The 26,004-nt window shown below is 37.2% G+C and overlaps 1 protein-coding gene and 1 long non-coding RNA gene across 3 annotated transcripts in view; one reads left to right on the top strand and one right to left on the bottom strand.

The window, feature by feature from the left end:
- Positions 1-26,004, top strand: part of LOC118766974 — a 46,136-nt gene that overhangs the window by 999 nt on the left and 19,133 nt on the right. The window lies entirely within an intron of this gene.
- The window catches only part of LOC118766977, a 389,104-nt gene that overhangs the window by 362,858 nt on the left and 242 nt on the right, over positions 1-26,004 (bottom strand). The gene's annotated exons all lie outside the window — the stretch shown is intronic.

The raw sequence follows: 26,004 nt of genomic DNA, 5'->3' as shown, positions 1-26,004 counted from the left end.
TGTTTGTTTTCGTAAACCTTCTTGTTATATATATATATATATATATATATATATATATATATGTGTGTGTATATAAATATAGTGTTTTTGTGTGTATTTTTTAATGTGTTCGAGTATTGAACTGTTTATTTTTGTGTGTACATGTGATATCAAGTTCATATGTATATTGGCTTGTAGGTGTATAGATTTTACAATCAGATGACTATATGTAGCTATGCATGTCAAGAATATTAACGGATGTATGTGCGCAGTTTATGTGCATCTGAGTACAGTGGTCTCATGTGTTGTAATTTATGTGTACAATTCCTGTTTCATTTATCTGTTTTGTTATTGTTGATAATCACAAGTTGTCCATATGATCAAAAGCATTCCAGCTATGACTACCTCATCTTTTTACTAAGTATAACGTATCTAAAACTATAGTAGCCAATCTTCAACAATAAAAATAGCTATTTTTCCATACAAGCCAAATAAAGAGTATCTTAAGCCAACATGAGAATCTCTGTATCAGAGTTCACAAACTTTTTCATTCCACTCATCTCCTGACAACTTTTTTTTAAACATAAATTCACCCTTTTCCCTTGAGTTTGATTTGGCAATTTGAGTTTATACTTACACCATAATAAAACAACAAAGAGGGAGGAAATTTAAAATACTGTTTTTAAATATGAGTATTTCAAGTTCAAATGCAATAAATTCACCCTTTTCCCTTGAGTTTGATTTGGCAATTTGAGTTTATACTTACACCATAATAAAACAACAAAGAGGGAGGAAATTTAAAATACTGTTTTTAAATATGAGTATTTCAAGTTCAAATGCAATATAGATCATTTAATCCAAATAAGCTTACTTCAAATTTTTTCCTAACTTCAGAATTTTAAAAATATATATACAAGCATTTGCAAATATTTACAAAAATTATTTATAAATCCAGAATCAGTAAATTTACCCAATTATTTAGTGAAATTTATCCCAGTTTCAGAACCTCTGTTGTATATAGTTGCTATTGTGTAATCTCAGTCCAACTTTTATCAAGCAGACCTATGACCAAGCATATTCCGGCCATGACCATCTTGTCTTTTTAGGACCATGTAAAACTATACTATCTAATATGTCCTTTCCTTATTTAAGGCAGTAGGGTATGATTTGAGGAAAATTTGGCTGCTATTTTAGCACATCAAGTGACCATGAAGAGATTCCCTAATTGGTTCAACTTCATACAGCTATTTGATCTGATAGAAAAATACCTCCTTCACAAAACAAACAACCATTTTTAAAAATTAAAGGATGTTTCCAGTAATGTAATCCTAAAATAAAAGACTGGATGGTTATGGCTGGAACACCTTTGATCACCAGTGTACTATATAGGTGATGGTCTCATTGATATATAGAAATACCATGTCCATGAAAAATGATGGTATGGTCAATGCTGGAATGCCTTTGATTTAAGGGCTACTCAGTTCTAATCAACATCAACAGTAACAACACCTCATTGCACACAAATATAAATACACTCCACACCAGCTTGTACACCACTCACCATACACAATATCCAATTCCTACCAGGAATGTCCAATTCCTGAAATGTCCAATTCCTGCCAGGAAATTCATTGTGACCTATAAGCAAAGAACATAACCATTCCACTGAACTTACCAAAACCACCTGTGTCATCTCTTGTGAAAGGTAGGAGAGTCCAGTTTGCTGGACATTGTGGTAGAGCTGAAAAAGAGGTAATTTCTACTCTTCTCCTCTGGAAGCCATCTACTTGCAATACCAGAGGGCACACACTCTCCTACCCTGATGTAATCTCCAGGGATACAGGCATCCAGCAACAGGACCTCCGTAATGCTATGATGGACCGTGAAGTCTGGCGTAGCATGGTAAATTCCATTGTCTCGACCACGGTCGAACAATGATGATGATGATGAACTTACCAACGATATACTGCTGAACTTATGAACTTTATACCACTATATGACACTGAACCTACACACTATATACCACTGAATATCATATGACTGATACTAATTCTAATTAGCCAAAAAATAGATGGAAGGCTAAGTCAACCTAAGCAGAACTGGAAATCAGAATTTAGAGGGATATAACTAAATAGCACAGAACAAATTATTTTGTCTGATGCTCTACTGATTTTACTTTCCACCGCTACTATGAAAGTGTTTTTAGATGAATTTCTATGAAAATTTCAACTAAGTTTTAATTATTTTAAGACAGGTGCAGATAAACACTCTTTTTCTCCTTTTCCATCAACTACTACCTATCTGTCTGTTTACTTATCTATCTGTCTGTCTATCTATCTATCTATCTATCTATCTATCTATCTATCTATCTGTCTGTCTGTCTGTCTGTCTGTCTGTCTGTCTGTCTATCTATCTATCTATCTATCTATCTATCTATCTTTCTATCTATCTTTCTATCTATCTGTGTCTGTATGTCTGCCTGTGTCTGTTCGTCTGTCTTCCTATCTATCTATCTATCTATCTATCTGTCTGTGTCTGTCTATCTGTCTTGTCTGTCTATTCCTTCCCTCACTTTATTTTTCCCTTTTCTCTCTCTCTCTCTCTCTCTCTCTCTCTCTCTCTCTCTCCCCACTCTCTCTCTCATACAGGGTGTGATTGGGTTTTTAGGTAACTGAAATGTTAAGCTACAGCAGTCGACCTGATTATTGAAAAGGTGTTGAAATGCCTGGAGTTAAGGTGAGGGATTAGGGCAGACAGTAATATTGAAAAAACGAAAAAGTTGAATAAAATAAAAGGTGAAAAAAGTGCAGATTAGCTGGGTGGAAAGCTTTTAAACAATGTATACCTGATGGTATTTAGATGATAAACTATGGCATTTTTAAAATTCCATCTTGTCTGTTTCATTTTAGAGTAGAAGACAAGGAAATGGGGTTCAGATTAACTGATATATAATTACGAATATAAAGTTTTACTTGTCAAAAGTTCTGAAGCACAATTATCTTCAAACTTATTTTCATCAGAAATCAAGTTCCTTATTATATGAAAGATAAAATATCGTCGTGGTCGGAGTTGGTGGTGGCAGTGGTGACGGCAGTGGTGACGATGGCAGTATCGGGGTGGGGTGGGGGTCAACGGCTACAGCAGTTGCAGCGGCAACAGCAGCAGTGGCATCATCATCGTCATATTCATCATCATCATTATTCAACGTCCGTTTTCTATGCTGGCATGGGTTGGACGGTTTGAGAAGAGCTGGCAAGCCAGAGGGCTGCGTCAAACTCTGTTGTCTGTTATCTGTTTTAGCATGGTTTCTGTGATCAGATTCCCTCCCTAATGCCAAAATGCTAACCACTTTACGGAACGTACTGGGTGCTTTTTCATAGCACCATCATAGACAGGGTCACCAAGTACCTTGCAGGACAAAACAAAGTCCCCTTGATGTAGGGGAATAGTATTGCGAAAGTTGATAAGAATCTTGCTTCCCAACTACATGGTTCCAGGTTCAGTCCTACTGCATGGCACCTTGGGCAAGTGTCTTCTACTATAGCCTCAAGCTGTCCAAAGCCTTGTGAGTGGATTTGGTAGACAAAAAATGAAAGAAGCGTGTTGTGTATATATCTCTTTACTCTCTTTTACTCTTTTACTTGTTTCAGTTATTTGACTGCAGCCATGTTGGAGCACTGCCTTTAGTCGAGCAAATTGACCCTAGGACTTATTCTATCAATTTATTTTGCCGAACCGCTAAGTTATGGGGGATGAAAATACAGCAGCATCGGTTGTCAAGCGATGTTGAGGGGACAAACACAGACACACAAACATATACACACACATACATATATATATATACATATATATGACGGGCTTCGTTCAGTTTCCATCTACCATATCCACTCACAAGGCTTTGGTCGGTCCGAGGCTATAGTACAAGACATTTGCCCAAGGTGCCATGCAGTGGGAATGAACCCAGAACTATGTGGTTGGTGAGCAAGCTACTTACCACACAGTCACTCATGCTCCTATATATATATATATATATATTTGTCATTGATTAATGCATTCTGGGTATATACATTTTTTCCTTCTAACTAAAGTCAGTTTTGAAATTTTGATTTTTGACTTAAGGTTTTCTTCAACCTCACATAATAGGATTTTAAAGCTATCATCATTAATTAGAAAAATCCCATTAGTTGAAAGGACCAATAAAAAGAAACAAATTTCAAATGTGTATCTGTCAATGTAAATTGTATATTTTATACATACTAACTTTATTTTGTTCCATTCTCAGTCTAAACTGTCCGACGACCAGGAACATGAAACTCTGAGTAGCAGTATATTGTGGTATTTTTGTGATGTTTTTGCAGCTTTAATAATAATCAAGCATATTACTCTACCTCCGGTATTTGAGCACTATTTTTTCCCACCTTGTATCACATTTATGTGCTTACTTTGGTGTAACCTGCTCCTTTTTAAGAAAGTTTGAGTGACTCCACACAAGTAGGAAGAAAAAACAGCTGGAAAAAATGGAGCTCTACCCATTGGATTTTTCTTTCAAAATATATCTATCCCAATGCAGAAGCAGTACCTCAAAAGCCTTATTGAAAAGAACGGAAGATTTTATCCACTGAATGAGATGGCAAGCTTACTCACCATCTCATTCATCATCATCACCATCTTCGTTTAGCGTCCGCTTTCCATGCTGGCATGGGTTGGACGGTTCAACTGGGGTCTGGGAAGCCAGAAGGCTGCACCAGGCCCAGTCTGATCTGGCAATGTTTCTACGGCTGGATGCCTTTCCTAACGCCAACCACTCCGTGAGTGTAGTAGGTGCTTTTTACGTGCCACCGGCACAGGTGCCAGACGAGGCTGGCAAACGGCCACGATCGGATGGTGCTTTTTACGTGACACCGGCACAGATAAGATTTTCATAAACTCTGATAGAACACAAAATTTATACACAGTTGAAAAAGATCTTTACAAATGATTCCTTTCAAATTGCATTACTGACACCTACAAAAGATAATATGAACTTATATAAAGAGGAGAATATCGAAGTAAGATGGATCGCTAACAACCTTAAAGTTAGTGATAGGATAGAATACTGTCCATCACACTATCCCTTTATTATCCTTAAGGACCATAAAGCTAATTTTAGTAGAAACCCTAAATATAGACTTATCAACCCACCTAAAACAGAAATAGGTATTATTAATAAAAGTGTTTTAGATTTTATTTTAAACAAGTTAAAAAGAGAATTAAATTTATGAATTTGGGGAAATAGTAAGTCAGTTATAGATTAGTTCAAGCGAATTAGCCATAAATGTAACTGTAAATTTATACTGCTCGTTATTGTCGATTTTTACCTGTTAATATCCAGACCTTTATTTCTTAAACATTAGACTTCACCAAGCAATACACTACTATCGACAGCTTGGATATTGATATTATCCTATATGCAAGGAAATCCCTCCTTTTTTACAATGATTCCACCTGGGTCAAAAAGAGCACGAATTCTTTATTTGATGTGCTGATGGGGGCATATGATGGGGCAGAATTATGTATGCTTACAGAAGCCTATATTTTACATCACCTGCATCTGGAATTCCCTTTTATAGACACAGGATTATACAGGGATGATGGTCTTATAGTCACCTTTAATATGAATGGTCACAAATTAGATAGACTTAGGAAGAATCATATTACTTACTTCCATAGAATGGGCTTATGGATTACGATAGATACTAACCTTAATAATGTAGACTTTTTAGATATTAACTTAGATTTGCAATTAAATAAATTTAAACCCTACCATAAGCCTAATGAAAAACTATATTATATTAGCAAAGAGTCTAATCATCCACCTGTTATACTCAAGAGTTTAGTTAGTAATATAGGAAGGTGCATATCAACCATATCTTCTGACGTGGTAGTGTTTCAAAATGCCATGCCGTATTATAATAATGCATTAAGGAACAGTGGACTCTCAGAGAAGATCCAGTATAGTCAAAGCACTAGCAATAATAGAACCAGTAGAACAAGATCTAGGAAAGTTTTATGGTTTAATCCGGCATTTAACATTGCAATAAAAACTAATATAGGAATTTTAAAAACTAGTTTCTAGGCACTTCCAAGAAAACCATAAGTTCTATAGAATTTTTAATAGACAAATGCTTAAGATTAGCCATTCTTGTTGTAAGAGCTTCACCTCTTTAATCAGCACAACACCAAAACTATTAGAAGCAACCACAGGGCCAATATTAACCAAAACAATTGCAATTGTAAAAATCAAAGTTGCTGTCCATTAGAAAGAATTTGTCTAGAGAAGGGAATTGTCTAAAGTACAAATTAACGGCTTGCAAGAATACAAAACATACACAAGAATTTCAGAGAATTCCTTTAAGACTAGATTATATTCCCATTGAAATTCATTTTGATACCCCAAAATAGGAGAGCAATAAAAAAAATGATACCCATCCTTTCAATATCAGCTGGACTATCTTGGAGAAAGCTGCACCATATAAGCACGAAGCATATAGACACCCTATGAGATGTAACTTGTGCCTAAGCAAAATGCTTTTCATCCTGTTCCAGGGTACATATGTATTGAACCAAAGATGGGAGCTTTTGAATTCCTGCAGACATGCTACAAAGTATAAAATGTTATCTGATAAAATACCATATAGATAATAATAATATTTGACTTTTGCATTTGATTTTACCACCTAAAAGTAGGCATCATTTTGTATAATATCACCATTACATTTTACATTTTTCGACCTTCAAGAAAACCTTCGACTATTTACAATCCTTTATTATTATTTTATTTTTATTTCATTTTCATTGTCCTTTTGTAATCTTTACTTTTAGATGCTCCTTTTCGAGCCATTTGATTTTTTTACAATGCAATTTAGCCCATTATATATCTAACAATTTAAATTTTTATTGTACCTCTTAAAGCCTGTTTACAATTGCCTAACATGTGTTGCATCGACATCACATATTTACAGTGAACCAAATTGTGCTTTTTAGAAACATTGAACACCAGAATGGATTTGTTTTATTTTATTTTATTTTATTCTTTATTATAATGTTTTTATCATTATGATTGCTTACTTAATTACTTCAATTAGATTTAATTATTTATTTATCATCTTTATTATCATCGTTTGTAATGCGATGGTGATGACAGCTTTAATGAGCTTAGTAAAAATTTTTTTTTTGGTGATTTTTTGGCAGTCACTAAGTTTACTTAGCTAAATTTCACCGAGGCCAAAATCTATATCATGAATATACCCCAAATCTATATCAATATATATGCCCAAGGCAAACCAGCGAAAACCACGAGTTTCCCATTGTTATTATATTAATTTTCTTTTCCTATATATATATATATATATATATATATATATATATATACACACACATACATAGATGCATCTATCTATCTATATATATATATATATATATATATACATATACATACATGCATACATCTATTTATCTTTATATATATATATATACACACACACACATATATATATACAGCAGTGGGCACAATCGATCGAAAAGTTAACTTCGTTAATCCGTTAATTCTTTGAAAATGTAATGGAAGTTATTGTTAATCCATTAGCATTAACTTTTATTGAGACAGGCATAACTACAGTTTAATACCCCACCGACTTTGTTTCTTCTTAACTTCCAGACAAAGGGATACTTTTTAACAAAACTTTCACCAAATAATCGCTTATATCCTGTAGATTGAGTGTATGTAAAGATTTGTTGGAAAAATTTTTCCGAGTGGTTGGGGAGAGGAGTTTCGGAAAATTCACAGGATCTGACATTTTCCTCCTCATAACTTTCCGGAAAATAGGCATTTTTTAATGAAATTTTATACAAACTTATACTATTTTCGAATAGTGTCGATTATGATTGCGAAGAAATTATAGGAAAAATTTTAGGAAGGGGGCGGAGGGGAGGAGTTTCTGGAAAATGAAGTTTTGGATCAGACGGCCCTCATAAGTTGGAATTTCTTTATTTTAACAGGGATTTTTCCCAGTGTTTTTTTTTTTTACCATAGTCTTCAGAATGATGAGAGGCATCTTTTCACAAAAAAATAATTAAAAACATTTTTTTCACTCATGTCACCCCTTCACCACCCCAATCTGAAACGATTTTGGCCATTTTTTTTTTTACACTCTGCACTTACAACTTGTGAGAGAAATATTTTTGGTTTTAAAAATACTGTTGATAATTTCAGAGGAAAATGAGTGATTTAAAGGAAGATCTGGCTGTTTCTAGCACATTCCAAAATCTCCCTCCTCGTTCCTTTCTCACTCACACATCTATTGATATTTTTCAATATTTTTCTCCCTATAAACAAATTTTATGGGCTGATGATAAAAGTAACACATGTGTAGTCCCAACTGAGCAATGCCATGTTATGTGTATGTATTAAAGAAAAAGCACCTAAAACATCTTTAGTTTTCATATTAATTTGTCAAATATAATGCTTATTTGTTCACGTTATTTTGAATTATTCAAGTTCAAGAGGGGTATCCACAATATTTGCTTGAAGCTTTGTAAATTTTTTACATGCAGATTTGAAATTTTGTCAGTGGGTGCTTTATATTCCACTGGTTTATTGTTATATAATTTTAGCTGATCTTGCTAAGTAAATTTTACTTTTATGGGCAGGTAAATATAATTAACAGGTATAAAAGCAAGAACATTATGGATAAACACTAAAATTGAAATACTTAATGCATCTTACCTGTTTGATTTGTTGTTAAAATTATCTCAGATGACAACTGACAAAAATTTTGCCACTTTTCAAGATGAGCAACATAAATTTGAATTAATTAAAATACAGGTACAATCAGTACAAGATTTTATTCTTTTGGTAAATATTTCATACCTCAGTGTGGAATAATTTTTTTCCACAGTTTTTATCAGGTGCATTCAACATATCTGACCTCCAAACCCACCGTAAGCCACTTTTTACCAGAAAAGAAAAGTGGGAGGGGGTGAGGGGCCTCGAAGTTTCCCACCAAGGGATTTTTGTTTCGCGGTTTTTTTTACCTTTTCCAGGTTATTTTGCATGCTTTCAACGAATGTCACATCAAAATTATGTGTAAATGGCTCCTTTTTCCAGAAAAATAAAAATTTGGCTGCTATTTCTAGCATGCCCTGCTACCACATAATAGCTATTTGCATTCACATCAAAATATTTACCAACTTTTTTTCCTTCCATTTATATTTTTCTATCTTATAGAAGTCAATATTTTTTCTGTTGGCATCCACCTCAGTTAATTTTGCTTTTCTTCCAGTTCTGTGCTTTCTGGAAGAAAAACTCTCATATTATCTCAAAGCTACAAGAATTCACTAACATGATTTATCTTTTTTAAAAAGATTTCATGGAGTAATTAGATACTAGGGGTTTTGGGCCGGTTTAAACACTAAAGGGTTAAAAAGTGCCAAAACAAAAATCAGCTTTTTTGGCCTTTTTGAAGGCTTTAGAACCCCAAAACTATAGTTTTTACTTTTTGGGGCTTAGGGTTAAAAAATGCTGATTTTATAGTTTTAAATTTCAAAGGGCCTAACAAATGCTGATTTCATAGTTTTGGCCCTCTTTTTTTTAGGTTTTTAAAGTCTTTTAGAACCAGAAAAGGGTAAAAAAAAAAAAAAACTCAAGTGCAACACAATATTAGTATTAAACTAAAAAAGTTTATTGATAAAGTGGCCGTAAAAAATATAAATTAAAAAAATGAAAAATATGATACATACATAATTTAATTTTTCTCTTCTTCTCCATTTTGTTGATGAGTTTCATGTTGCCCTTAATGAAAATTAACATACTAAAATTTTCATTAAACAAGTACAATTACTTGGCGCTCAAGATGTCCTTGCACATGGAAAATAAATGTTCAGTTTACAATGGCCCTAAATCATAATAGTTAATTCTTGAACAAGTCCACCAACACTTTCTCACTCAAGAAGGCAGCATCTGTTAGTAAATCTTTGGAGCTGGTCTCCAACCAGGTCTTTATTAAATTCTGGGCCTTGTCCTTCAGTAACCTGTGGCTTCCACTCTCTTTTTGTTGGGTGACACCACTGAAGAAGTCATCTTCCACTTCTTCATTGTTGCTACCTCCACAGTTGCTGCTCACTTCCTCAGACTGCTGCCTCATGGACTCCTCAACCTAATGTTGTCTTGTTTCTTTTCTTCTACTCTTTTACTCTTTTACTTGCTTCAATCATTTGACTGTGGCCATGCTGGAGCACAGCCTTTAGTCAAGCAAATCGACCCCAAGATTTATTCTTTGTAAGCCTAGTACATATTCTATTGGTCTCTTTTGCCAAACCACTAAGTTATGGGGACATAAACACACCAGCATCGGTTGTCAAGCGATGTTGGGGGGACAAACACAGATGCACAGACATACACACACACACACACACATACATACATATATATATATATATATATATATATTATATATATATATATATATATACATATATACAATAGGCTTCTTTCAGTTTCCATCTACCAAATCCACTCACAAGGCTTTGGTCGGCCTGAGGCTATAGTAGAAGACACCAAGGTGCCACGCAGTGGGACTGAACCCAGAACCATGTGATTCATAAGCAAGCTACTTACCACACAACCACTCCTATGCCTAATTATTTCATATTATCTTTATAATACCCCATGCCTTAAATATATCAAAACTAACTGCACTATTGCTTCTTTTGAACAGATTGTGTCTCTGAGTCAATTACTTTCTAAGCAATTCTGTTTTTCTACACTGACCAATATATAATCTTATATACTAGTGATTCGTTCATATCTACTTTGACAAGTAGAGTGAAGCCGCTGTTCCCCTGATAAGCTCATAAGAAAACTGAAATGTCTAGTGTTGTCTCCCTTATTTGCTGAAAATAATTAAAATTTTCTCTTTTTTTTTTGCTTAATATTGTTTTTAATCAAAACGTTTATATGCAATTAATTCTTTTAATCTTCCTTTCATTAATTATATTAACTCTAACTATTAAATATGTTAATACTAATCTTTAGTTAATATACTAGAGTGATCTTTAATACATCATGGTGACCTTTATCTAACATGTCAGTATGACCTTTATGAAGAATATCAGTATGACCTTCAATTAAAATAATTGAGTGACTTTCATCTCATGGGTCATAGTCATATACTTTTGAAGTGTATAACTCACTAGACTGACATGGTTACATTACATGATGTTCAAATCTTCAGTAGTGTTACAATGGCCCTAAATCATAATAGTTAATTCTTATTTCTTTACTGCCCACAAGGGGCTACACACAGAGGGGACAAACAAGGACAGCCAAACGGATTAAGTCGATTACATCGACCCCAGTGCGTAATGTGTACTTAATTTATCGACCCCAAAAGGATGAAAGGCAAAGTGGACCTCGGCGGAATTTGAACTCAGAATGTAGTGCCAGATGAAATACTGCTGAGCATTTCACCCGGCGTGCTAATGTTTCTGCCAGCTTGCCACCTTAGTTAATTCTGTCACACCTCAGTCCACACTTTTGTAACCATCTTATTTTGTCCGAATGTGAGAAGCACTACTTAATGTAGAATGACCATTTGTCTTGTAGAAGCTTGAAATTGTTCACATTAAGTTATCTAGGAATATTATCTACAATGGACTGACATCTTATCCAAGAGAAAATTATTCCTTATCCATGTCATACTATGAAACAAAGATTGAGCTCAGCTCTTAAAAAATACTCTGGGGCTTATGAGATATTCCCAACATATTCCCATGGTATTTACATCACACATATGCATGTACACATGCACATGTGCACTTTCTCATACTTTCTTACACACAGTTATGTATAATAAATAAATAAATAAATGGTTCTCCATTGATGCCAACAATGATGATTAATTTGTTTGGTCAACTGAATTATCTGTGTAGTGTGATGGATGGACAACAAGGAGGACAACAAGGAGGAGAAAGAAATATAAAAAGGTCTTACCTCGGTGAAGATCAGAGGTCTCTTACAAATTTGACACATCCTGTCGCTTCGTCGTCTATGCTCGAACTGCCCGCTTCCTCGATCGCCACACATGCATCCCGCTTGACCGCTTCCGCTTCCCCCCGCACATGTGCCCTCCAGTCTTCCACCGGCCCCTGCAAGCCCTACTTCCACCCACCTCATCTGTCGTCCTCTCCACCGACACCACAATCTCCCATAACACCGACTGCCAACACCACAATCTGCTCCTTAAATTATTGTGTAAATGGGTGAACATTCTGTGGACCTATGCAGTATTAATGCAATCCTTAGTCAGAATCAGTGTGGCAGAGTATGTAACTAGCAAGCCTTTTGAATTACAAGAGCAATCCATCTGAGGGTCTTCTACACAGTTTCTCTCAACCTAATTTCACTCACAAGGCTTGGATCAAGCTGAGACAATACTTAAAAGACGCTTGCTTAAGATAACATTGAAACCAGAACTTTGGGGTGGCAATGCAAACTTCTTAACCATTTAACCCTGCTGTTTACACACACACACACACACACACACACACACATTTAATGTAGGCATTGGTTATGGCCAGTCAGGCAGCTACCATTGGTTTAGCACCAACATTGCTAAGAGCATTATAGGTGCAAAACCAATGTAACTTTCTGATGCCAGTCAGGTGGAACTGGCATTGGCCACACTCAAATGGTGCTTTTTACATTCCACTGATATGAGTGCCGATCATGCAGCACTGGCAATGCTCACACTTGAATGGTGCTTTTTTACATCCAACCGGCATGGGTGCCAGTCAGAAAGCTCTAGCATCAGCCATGCTCAAATGGTGCTTTTTACATACCACCAGCACAGGTGTCAGGCGGCACTGGCATCATGCTTGAATGGTGCTTTTTACATGCCACCAACACAGGTGCCAGTCAGGCATGACTACATGACTACAATTTCACTCGGTTCAACAGGTCTTCACAAGCATGGCATCTCACCCGACAATTGAAGGGTGCTTCTAAACTGGCCAGTATTGTGACACTGGCGTTGGCCGATCTCACTTGGCTTGCTGGGTCTTCTCAAGCACAACATGTCTCCAAAGGGCTTGATTGCTTGTCATTGCCTCTGTGAGGCCCAACATTCGAAGGTCGTGCTTCACCACCTCATCCCATGTCTTCCTAGGTCTACCTCTTCCACAGGTTTCCTCTACTGTTAGGTTGTGACACTTCATCACACAGCTGTTCTCATTCACACACACACTAATATATATATATTTTTTTTTATGCATACCTTTCCTTCTTGGGACACAAAACTCTACTTGTGAAGACCTGTTGAGGCAAGTGAAAATCAAAATCGAAATCAATCAACATCAATGGAAATTGTAGTTGTGATACCAGTGCCGGTGGCACGTAAGAGAACCATCTGAACGTGGCCGTTGCCAGCACCGCCTCGACTGGCCTCCATGCTCATGGCACATAAAAAGCACCATCCAATCATGGCCGTTGCCAGCCTCGTCTGGCACCTGTGCCAGTGGCACGTAAAAAGCACCCACTACACTCATGGAGTGGTTGGCGTTAGGAAGGGCATCCAGCTGTAGAAACACTGCCAGATCAGACTGGAGCCTGGTGCAGCCATCTGGCTTTCCAGACCCCAGTTGAACTGTCCAACCCATGCTAGCATGGAAAGCGGATATTAAATGATGATGATGATGATGATTGCTCCAACCCACTCAGAAGTAGATGAGTTCCAGCAATAGCCAGGACCTTAGCCCTATGACAGACCAGCATCCTATTCAGTGGCAAGTGCTGTGATCTCAGTCACATATATATCATTGAAACTGGGTTGGGTTCTTATTTTATGAGTCCTGAGGCTCCTGACAGGCCTAATCTCTATTCAAGCAAATCTACAAGATAGAAATAACTGATAAAATGTTTCACAAAAAATCAACAAATCTTGCATTCCAAGAATCTCAGAAACACTAACTTCCAGGTCAATCTTGTATGTGCAGCATTCAGCTGTGTAGGAATGTCTCATGTCTAGTTTGTTATTCTGTCTGTTCTTGTATGATAAAACTCTCTTGTGTAACTACAGGAGAGATGAAGGACGAGTCAAACTCAACAATGTCTTGAATAATAATTAACCAATTAAATTTGAGTATTTTGCTGTTGCTCCAGAACAGTTTTGAGATTGTTATCAAGAGAATAAGCATTCATATGATGATGATGATCATCATCATCATTTAACATCCGCTTTCCATGCTAGCATGGGTTGGACGATTTGACTGAGGTCTGGCAAATCAGATTCCAATCTGATCTGGCAGAGTTTCTACAGCTGGATGCCCTTCCTAATGCCAACCAGTCCAAGAGTGTAGTGGGTGCTTTTACGTGCCACCGGCACGAGGGCCAGTTTGGTGGTACTGGCAACGGCCACGCTCAAATGGTGCTTTTTATGTGCCACCTGCACAGGATTCAGTCCAGTGGCACTAGCGATGACCTCGCTCGAATGTTTTTTTGTCACGTGCCACCAGCACAAGTGCTAGTAAGGCGATGCGGTAACGATCATGCTCAAATGGTGTGTTTAATGTGACATCAGCACGAAGGCCAGCTTGTTGCTCTGGCAATGCTCTCACTCGTATGGTACTCTTAGCGCTCCACTAGCAACGGATGCCAGTCACCAAGTTTGATTTCGATTTCACTTGCCTCAACAGGTCTTCACAATCGAGTTTGATTTCAACTTGGTGTTATATACAATAAGTCAGTACATGACAAACTATTTGGATATAGACATTGACTGATCTTAAAAGTCCACTAACAAAACTAGACATAGGAAACCTATATTTTTAGAGTAAACAGAAGTTGTGGGGTTCAGGCATTTCCTAATGGCATAGATACAATAATTATTAATAGAATTAGAATAAATTTAGAGGGAAGAAATGTTCAATTAAATTGAACCACAGAACTTGGTAGGAGTTTTCCAAATTGATCCTAGAGAGAATATAAGGTAAAGCTGATTCCAGCAAGATTTGAACTCAGAACATAAAGGCATGTCACTAAATATAACAAGGTGTTTGAGTATTCTAATAATTTTACCAATCCACTGCTGTTTATAATGATTTCTCCTATTGGTATGATAATTCAGTGATATAAGTTAAGTTAAGTTAATTTTTTGGCTCAAAAAGCAAAAAGCAAGGCCATGTAGAGGGACATGGAATTATGTACAGGGTGGTGTTCATGCAAAGAGTTCAGGCCATTTCTGGTCAAGAGAGACTTTGAACCGAGTGGTCGTCGGCATCTTCACTGACCCAGTCCCACCTTCCTTGAAGTAAATAATAATTCCTAAAACTCTGAGAAAAAGGGAGACAACAGCCTTTTCCATTGAGTCCAGTACCCTACTTTTATTTACTTTATCACTACCATTACTAACAGAAATATTGATGTCTGGCATAGATACAAAACCATATATTTGGAGAGAAAGGATGACTAATTTCATTAGCCCCAGTATTTAACTTATGCTTTATTTTATTGACTAGTGGAGGGAAGAAAGACAAAGTTGACCTCGGTAGATTAAATATTACTTGAAAAAAAAAAATATATATGACTAAAAAATAGGTTAATATCTTGTAGTCTTTTACTCCCACTTCTGTTTGGCTGCATTGTACCAATGACAAGTGGGAAGTAACTTCCATGAAGATATAATTTTGTATACAAAGATAATTGCATGTTTTGAAAGTTAAATTGTGGATTACCCTAGCAATAATGTACATAAATAATAATTAACCGGTTTTTGATCTATCAATGTACATACATACACACATATACATACATACATACATATATATTACATACTCACACACACTTATTCAGATACAAACATATATGTACACACACAGACACAGACACGTACAGATACACCTATTTACATATACAACAAAATTACTGCTGACTTCATGTCTATTATTACACTTAGTAATATAGGTGACCCATCAACCTGGTAGCCAGAGGCACATAATTTCATTACTAATGGAGGTAAAGATACAGTCTTGGTCAGCTTGGTCAGCTTGGAATCAAAAACTCTTTCTGAGAGAGATAGAGTTAACTTCTTTTAAATGGTTCTAGTTGTGTTCAAAAAGGGTCTGTTTATGGGTATTTTCCATTCACTAGTCAGCAAGTGAGAAAGCCCACATTTCCAACACAAATTTTCTATCATGAGGGCACTGATTAGAAATTTCACTTTTTGAATTTAAGAGGTACATACACCAAGGGAACTTTTGAGGTTCTTTGCCCTATAAGGGAAACAAAGTTTGCATCACCTGCTCCCATTGAGGTATGGCCTAGTTTGTTGCAGGAGCTTCTATTTAATCCTGTGAGGCATTTGCAAAATTAAGAGAAAAAAGTTCTTTTTTAATATACTCTCCTTCATTATCTACAATGCTCTCCCACCTATCTGGTAGACTTGCAAGGCCCCACTTCCAAAATTCACTTGTCCATGACAAAAAAATGCTCCTCCAGTACTGTTCTGACCTCCCTGTCCCCCTTCAACTTTTAGGTCATGCAACTAAATAAAACCACGTTAGTTACAGGATGATCCAATGCATGCATATAACGAATAAGCACCACACTGATGTTAAATGCAAGGAAGCAAAAAAACAAACAAACCAAGTACATGAATACTCCAGGTGAAATAGAAAGGAAGATAGGTTAGAGAGTAAGATAAAGAGAGAGGGTGAGTCAGTGAGTAAGGTAAAGACAGCAATGGTGAGAGAGATGGTAATGTCTTGGGACATTGGGAGTGGTGAGAATAAGTGGGGGTTACAAAGGTTTGGAGTGGGTGGGTGGTCAGGGTAGAGGCATATAATACAATACACATACATGCATACCTACATACATACACACTCACACACATACATACATACATACATACATACATACATACATACATACATACATACATACATACATACATACATACATACATACATACATACATACATACATACATACATACATACATACATGCATGCATGCATACATTCACATACACACACATAAATACAGACACATTCATACACATACATACATCATCATCCTCATCATTTAAAGTCCAAAGCTTGTTGAGACAGGCTATGGTAGACTGCTACCTTCAATCATCCTTGACTTCTTGTGGCTGAACAAAAGTATTTTGTGACACAAATTACTCCATAATGAATAAAACCATGTACAAGCAACCTTCAGATTTCCAAATCTACTATACAATCATTTTCAGTTCTGATGTATATTTGTATGTATATATGTGTGTATGCATGCTGATATATATATATATCTTTTATAATTTACTTGTTTCAGTCGTTATACTGCTGCCATGCTGGGGCACAGCCTTGAAGAATTTTAGTAAAATGAATTGATCCCAGGATATATTTTTTAAGCCTGGTCTCTATTGGTCTCTTTTCCTGAACCATTAAGTTATGGGAATATAAACACACCAACACAAGTTGTCATATGGCAGTGGGGGATAAACACAAACACAAAGACACACAGACACACGCACGCGCGCGCACACACACACACATATGCACACACACGTACACACACACGCACACATGCAAACACTCACACACACACATGCACACACACATACACACATACACACACACACATGCACATATACAATGGGCTTCTTTCAATTTCTGTCTACCAAATCAGTTCACAAGTCTTTGGTTGGTCTGAGGCTATAGTAGAAGAAAACTTGCCCATGGTACTACACTGTGAGACTAAACCCAGAGCCATATGGCTGGGTAGCAAACTTTTAACTAGACAGGTGTATATGCATGTGTATCTCCCCCTCTCCCCCCTCTATATATAAAATATATGAGTGCATGTGTATGTGTGTGTGTGTGTGCATGTATTATAGTTAGGTAAATATATCACAGTCCAGGGGCAGAAGTGCGATTACAATTATTTAAAACACAGGTTAAAGGTCCTGAACTGTCGTCAGACCACAGGGTCATCTTCTATAGCAGCAGTCAAAACGGTTGTGACTCTAAATGCAGATTCTGCAACACATTTGACAAAATAATAGACCATCTCGTCTCAGGATATCCTGTGCTGACATCAAATGAATACAAAAATCACCATGATAGGGTAGGACAGTATTTATATTGGAAAATACGTAAACACTACAAAATCAGCACTCTTGCTTACTAGTATGAACATCACCCCAAGCCAGTTGTTGAAGGTTAAAATATCACTATCCTCTGAGATTTTCCAGTCAACACTGACAGAATGATCCAGGCTAATCGCCCAGACATAATTATTAAAGACAGGAAAGAAAACATTTGTAGACTAACAGATGGAAGTGCTTCCACTGATAAAAATATATCTGTAAAGGAATCTGACAAATTAAGTAAATATAAGGGCCTAGAAATTGAAATACAATAGATGTGGCATCTTAAAGTGAGAACTGTTCCTGTTATTGTAGGTGCCCTAGGAATGATAAAAAGGGAAGTCAGAAACATCTAGATAAGACCCAGGAGAACCATGTCTCAGAGAAATCCAAAAGATTGTGCTGACAAGTACTGCCCACATCCTTAGAAAAACCCTATCCATTTAAATGTCTGTGTTTTATTACATGAAGATATTTTGCTACTGCCCTTGTCACTTTCCCTCCCCAAGCTTTCAGTCAAACTGTAACATCTCTTATCCTTCACTCACCCCAGGATTCTGAGTGTATCTCAGCAAGTGATTGTAACAAGCATGCAGATTAAAAGTAAAAAATAATAATAATAATTGTAAAAGACGGGCTACATTAAATGGTCTACTCAGTACCATAGATTTGCTTGTCAGCTGCTTGACCATAACCATTTGAACATGTCCCTTAGTAGCTGATAGTATGTGCATCTCTTATGACGAATAGAAGTACTGGGTGAGCATCATAACCATGTGTTAAGAGGGATTCTTTGGGGTTTGAACAATTCACCCCTGGAAACATGGGCATTTTGTTTATCATTTTTAAACAATCCTTATTCAGGAACTTTTGAACAGGATGGGCTAGCTGACCTAAAGAAAATTCTAACTGGGCCCCCACCTGGACAAACTGCTTAGTATCATTTCATACTTCTGATGTAATCGACCTTCCACCTCCCCTCAAAAGTTACTGACCTTGTGCCAAAATTTGAAACCATTTAAGGCAATGAACTGGTAGAATCATTAGCATTCTGGACAAAATACTTAATGGCATTTCTTCTACATTTATGTTCCAATTCCACCAATTTTGCCTTTCGTCCTTTTGCAGGTGAATGAAATAAGTTCCTTCTCGAGCTATGCCTGTTTTATTAGGGCCGGTTTCCTGGTTTCTGTGGCGTATAGGTTCTCCACCTGGACAGGACGCCGGTCCATCGCAGGTGAGCTGCAAGATGCAGGAGGTAAGAGAGAGAAAAAGTTGTGGTGAAAGAGTCAGCAGAGGTTCACCATTACCTTCTGCCGGAGCCGCGTCGAGCTTAGGTGTTTCGCTCATAAACACACACATTGCCCGGACTGAGATTCAAACCTGCGATCCCTCGACCGCGAGTCTACTGCTCTAACCACTGGGCCATGTGCCTCCACAACAAAATAAGTACCAGTCAAGCACTGGGGGTCAATGCAATTGACTAGCCCCTTCCCCCAAAATTTCAGGTTTTGTCTCTATACTGAAAGGATTATTATTATTATGAATAATGGTAAATGCTAGATTGTAAGATCAGTATTTCAATATAGCCTTTTACGTTTTGAGTTCAATATAGCCTTTTACACCAGAGTGAATGTTGCTCTTTATCCCTTTGCGGGTTGATAAAATAAAACATTAATGAAGTACTGGAGTTAATATAATCAATTATACCCATCCCTCAATTTGAGGCCAAGTACCTATGTAAGAAATCAGTATTTGTAAGTCAGTATCTTATTGCATGTGGAGGCGTGTGCCTTAGTGGTTAGGGTGTCAGCACCATGATCGTAAGATTGTGGTTTCGATTCCTGAACTGGGTGACACATTGTGTTCTTGAGCAAAACACTTCATTTCACGTTGCTCCAGTCCACTCAGCTGGCAAAAATGAGTATCGCTGTGATAGACTGGTGTCCCGTCCAGCTGGGAAACACATTTGCCATAGAAACCTGGAAACTGGGCCCATGAGCCTGGCTAGGCTTTAAAAGGGCGCATTTAGTGTAGGCGCGTGGCTTAGTGGTTAGGGTGTCAGCATCATGATCATAAGATTATGGTTTCAATTCCTGGACTGGGTGACGCATTGTGTTCTTGAGCTAACAATCACATACTTATGTCTAAAGTATTCAGTCACAACAACAGGCATAGAGACTAATTAATCATAGCAATTTCTCCACTTCATCTAACTACTCTATCTACAGTAATCTATAAAGTACAATATCTAATTATATTTATCATCTTCTCACCTCTGTATAATCAGTACTTATTTAAAATGCAGAAAATCTAGCTACTTGTGTATTTTGCATGGCAATTAATCTAATCTGACTCTCTTTATTTGTTCATTTGCTTATTTTGTGATTCAATCATTAAATTCTGTTTAGGAGATATCACATACTGTGGTGTGTGGCATTCTGACAATTTGTTGCATTATTGATTGTTACAATAGAAGTATAGTTTAAGTCTGTCTGATGGTAGCAAAGGTGGGACTAAGGGTGATTAACTAGGGATCACTATAGTTAATGTAAATTAATTTTCTATATTCATATATTAAGTGAAACTCTTCAATGTAGTGCTTCAGTATGGCTGTATTCCAATGACTGAACCACATAAAAGCTAAAAGATCATCATCATCTTCATCATCATTGTTTAACGTCCGTTTTCCATGCTGGCATGGGTTTGACGGTTCGACTGGGGTCTGGGAAGCCAGGAGGCTGCACCAGGCCCCAATCTGATCTGATAGTGTTTCTACAGCTGGATGCCCTTCTTAACACCAACCACCTTGAAAGTGTAGTGGGTCTTTGCAAGACACTGATACATTACACTCACTCCTCTCATGCATCTGTGTGATAAGTACTGGCAGCCTGGTACCAATCTTTTAAACAAAATTTTGTATCAGGTCATCCCATAAGTTCTGTCCAATTTTACCTTTTTTAGAATTGAAAGAAATTTAATAGTATTTTAGAATGTCTAATGGAGTTAAAAATAATTTTTAAGCATTTGTGTACATTTAAACTAATTAAATATTATTTTATAGAATAATAGAATTAAAATTTCTTTGATTAAAACCCTTTCTAACATGGAAGTATCCAAAGAGCATTTAAGGTGCATAATGCTTTATGAGTATAAAAAAGGAAATTCTGCAGCTGAAGCAACTCGAAACATACACTCAGTTTATGGGAAAGAATGTTTGAATGAAAGAACTTGCAGAAGATGGTTTGCAAAATTCAGAAGTGGAGATTTCAGCCTTGAAGATGAAGATAGAACAGGATGTCCAATTGAGTTTGATGATAAGCTCCTTGAAGAAAATCCTGCATTATCAGTTGAAGAAATGGCAATAAAGCTTAGTTCAAACCATACAACTATTCATCGTCATCTTCAACAACTTGGAAAGGTTCCTAAACTTGGAAAATGGGTGCCTCATGAATTGTTTGAAAGCAACTGCAAATCCCGAGTTGACATCTGCTCTTCTCTCCATTCTCATGAACTCAGTTCACCCTTTTTGGATAGCCTTGTGACTGGTGATGAAAAATGGATCTTCTATTGAAATGTTCAATGTCATAAACAGTGGCTTGGTAAAAGGGAAAAAACTCAACCATAACCGAGAAGGGAACTTCATGGGAAAAAAGCTCTTCTCTCTATCTGGCGGGATTGCAAAGGAGTAATTCACTTTCAATTGTTACCACCTAATGCAACAATCAATGCTCAAGTCTACTGTCAGTAATTAGAGCATTTGAACCAATCTTTGAGGAAAAAAGACCCGCTTTAGTGAATCAAAAAGGAGTGATGTTTCATCAGGGCAATGCGTGACCCCATACTGCAAAGATCACATCACAGAAGATCGAAGAGCTTGGTTGGGAAAAAATTCCTCACCCACCTTATTCTCCCGAAACTTGCTCCTTTAGACTAACATTTGTTTTGTAGTTTACAGAATCATTTGGGGGACATAACTTTCGCAAGCCAGGAGGAGGTCGAAACTAACATTTCAGAGTTCTTTGCTTTGAAACCAAAAGAGTTTTACATTGATTGGATTAAAAAGCTTGTAAATGGATGGAAGGAAGTCATAGATAATCAGGGAAAGTACATGATGATTAAATTTCAATTAAATTTAACATTTGATCATTTGTTTTCTTTATTCAAAATTCGGACAGAACTTATGGGATTACTTGATAGATTGAAACCAGGCTTTCTCAGCTCTCTACCAGTTAGACAATGCCATCAACTGGAAAATAATTCTTGATATCTTTAGAAGACTACTAGAGAGTATGTTCTGGGAGTGACTCTGAGTGTCAATGAGGAAAGTCTGAGCAGTTTTTCCAGACATACTTTCAGGTCAGAGACAACTTCCAAAAATCCTTGACTTAGTTTTACAGGGGAGGAAGGGGATTACCTGTTCAATATAAGCTATATAGGCATGGAAGGCCCAACAATTGAACTTGTCTGACATGCATGCAGAGGAAGGAATGTCTCCTTCATACCTTTGCTCAGTGTCTGTGCATTAACAACTTGTGGGCATGTGTCACAGCTACTGCCACATGTGGGACGAATCTGACTGTCCACTAAATCTGGAGTGAAAATTTACACCCCACCTTTTTTTGGCAGGGAATGGAGACTTCTCTTTCTCTGCCTAGTGGATATGGTAAAACAGGTTATGTGGAAGATTCAGATAAAAGGTTTGAAGATTGGTATTTTCTTTTGTTACCTAGCTCCCATTATCTTCCCAAGTGCCTAATTGACAAGGCAGTGAAAGGAGAAAGAGAGAGAGAGAGAGAGAGACAGACAGACAGACAGAAAGGTGTGGTGTTTTATTATGTTTATTGGAATATGGTATGGATAAGAGTGGTAAGACTGGCGAAGCTGAAAAGTCTGACTGATTTTCTAAGTAGAAGGAAAGAGTACTTTTGATGCCTTGGATATGGTAGAATAATGTGAGACTTTGTGTGTGGTTTCTGCCAAATTTTCTTGAATTTTGTTGTATTTTTTTATTGTTATCTTTTATTTTTGTTGACATCTTTTTGCTCATTGTAAACCCATTGCAGTCCATCTGTATATTGTATTTTTATTATCATTATTATTATTATTATTATTGAGTGAGAGAGCAGTGTGTGCCATCAAAGTGACACTGGAGTAAAATATACAAAGCCCAATATACCCATTATGACTACCCATCTGATAAGGGTACACCAGGCACATGCATTACAACCATATGTGCACAACATGGCGATTTCATATCAAGATAAATAGCGCATGACCTTGCAGGTGGGACCTAGTTCAAATTTTCTTCAGGTCAAGTAGCCCATCCTGCTCAAAAATCCCTGAATAGGGGTTGTTTAAGGATGTTGAATGAAACACCCATGTTTCCAAAGGTGTATTATCCAAACCCCAAAGAATTTCTTTCAACACATAGCTATGATGCCCCCCCCCCCATACTTCTGCTCATGATCAGAGATGCACATATCGTCAGCCACAAAGGGACATGCTCAACTGGTTAAGGTCAAACAACTGACAAGCAAATCTGTGGTACTGAGCAGAATATTTGCAGTAGCCCATCTTCTTTACCAAGACAGAACAATGTACATGATAACACTTCCAATCAGTTAAGATCAGAAGCCACAAGAGCCACTGCCTAGTACTGCATCAGGGCATTTATTATTATTATTATTATTATTATTATTATAACCACCACCACCTTCAATGTCATTATCATTGTAATCATAGACCGATGAGTCAACAAAACCAATAGAAAGAACTCATATTGAATGCTCCATCTGCTGTATAAAATATGTGCAATATGAGTTGTGTTTTGTTTGTGCTTAGATAAGCAAAATTGCATTTGTCATATTCTTTTTCTTGATGCATTCATGTTTTTTCCATTGTTTGAATATTTTGCTTTGCATTTATGCAGGTTTATTTTCACTTTTCAGGACCCTTTTCTCCTTGTTCATATGTTTTGACTATATTATATTTTGTTCACAAAAATTTCTTATTTTCAGACATATGCCTGCATGCTTACACTGTCACATTCATGCACCACACCACATGCCTTTCTCACTTCTTTCTCATGCTCTCTGTGCCATTGTAGACACAACTTACCTCTATTGGACCCTTCATCTGTCACGTATTTTAAGCAGGGAGTTGTTTGCCCTTTACAACATGCCAGCATGCTACACTTTCGCTACTGCTCATTTCAAGACATTTAACACCTCTTGCATCAGCTGGAATATTCTGCACTGCCTCAGTCACTGGCATATTCTGCACTGCCTCAGTCACTGGCATATTCTGTACTGCCTCAGTCACTGGCATATTCTGTACTGCCTCAGTCACTGGCATATTCTGTACTGTCTCAGTCACTGGCATATTCTGTACTGCCTCAGTCACTGGCATATTCAGCATTGCCTCAGTTACTGGCATATTCTGTACTGCCTCAGTCACTGGCATATTCTGTACTGTCTCAGTCACTGGCATATTCTGTACTGCCTCAGTCACTGGCATATTCAGCATTGCCTCAGTTACTGGCATATTCTGTACTGCCTCAGTCACTGGCATATTCTGCACTGCCTCATTCACTGGCATATTCTGTACTGCCTCAGTCACTGGCATATTCAGCATTGCCTCAGTTACTGGCATATTCTGTACTGCCTCAGTCACTGGCATATTCTGTACTGCCTCAGTCACTGGCATATTCTGTACTGCCTCAGTCACTGGCATATTCTGCACTGCCTCATTCACTGGCATATTCTGTACTGCCTCAGTCACTGGCATATTCTGTACTGCCTCAGTACTGGCATATTCTGTACTGTCTCAGTCACTGGCATATTCTGTACTGCCTCAGTCACTGGCATATTCAGCATTGCCTCAGTTACTGGCATATTCTGTACTGCCTCAGTCACTGGCATATTCTGTACTGTCTCAGTCACTGGCATATTCTGTACTGCCTCAGTCACTGGCATATTCAGCATTGCCTCAGTCACTGGCATATTCTGCACTGCCTCAGTCACTGGCATATTCTGCACTGCCTCAGTCACTGGCATATTCTGCACTGCCTCAGTCACTGGCATATTCAGCATTGCCTCAGTTACTGATATATTCTGTACTGCCTCAGTCACTGGCATATTCAGCATTGCCTCAATTACTGGCATATTCTGCACTGCCTCAGTCACTGGCATATTCAGCACTACCTCAGTCACTGGCATATTCTGCACTGCCTCAGTCACTGGCATATTCTGCACTGCCTCAGTCACTGGCATATTCAGCACTACCTCAGTCACTGGCATATTCTGTACTGCCTCAGTCACTGGCATATTCAGAACTGTATTTGTAATCACTGCACTAGCCTACTGCCTCAGCCTTGCATCACACCCATCCACACTGACATGTTACACAATTCTGAACATTGATTTTTCACTTTGGGCCTGAAATGTTGCATTTTTTCCATTTCTGCTTCATCAGTTTTTGACATACATTCATTTGTTTCTGTATAACTGTATATACATTTTTTTTTGCATTTTCTTTGTGCATACAGCTGCATAGGTCCTATGTTTTGTGAGAGCTTTGTCCTTTACTCATATTTCTTTCCTAGATCATTCATTTCTTTTTCTTAGAAACTCTCTTGTGGGGAATAATGTAGAGATTTCGCTTCGCCCTACCTGAGTTTCGAAACTGAATCAGTAGATTTCTCCTTAACTATACAGCCTTATTGTCCTGTCAAGGGACAACATCATTTGATTGATGCATTTTCATCTTGATCCATAACCCTTCTAGGCTACAAAGAGTTTAAATAAATAAAATAAGTTACCCAACAGGAGGCTAATCACAGTTA

The sequence above is a fragment of the Octopus sinensis genome, linkage group LG18 (genome assembly GCF_006345805.1).
Source record: "Octopus sinensis linkage group LG18, ASM634580v1, whole genome shotgun sequence".
Lineage (NCBI taxonomy): Eukaryota > Metazoa > Mollusca > Cephalopoda > Octopoda > Octopodidae > Octopus > Octopus sinensis.
This window is presented reverse-complemented; position numbering and strand designations above follow the sequence as displayed.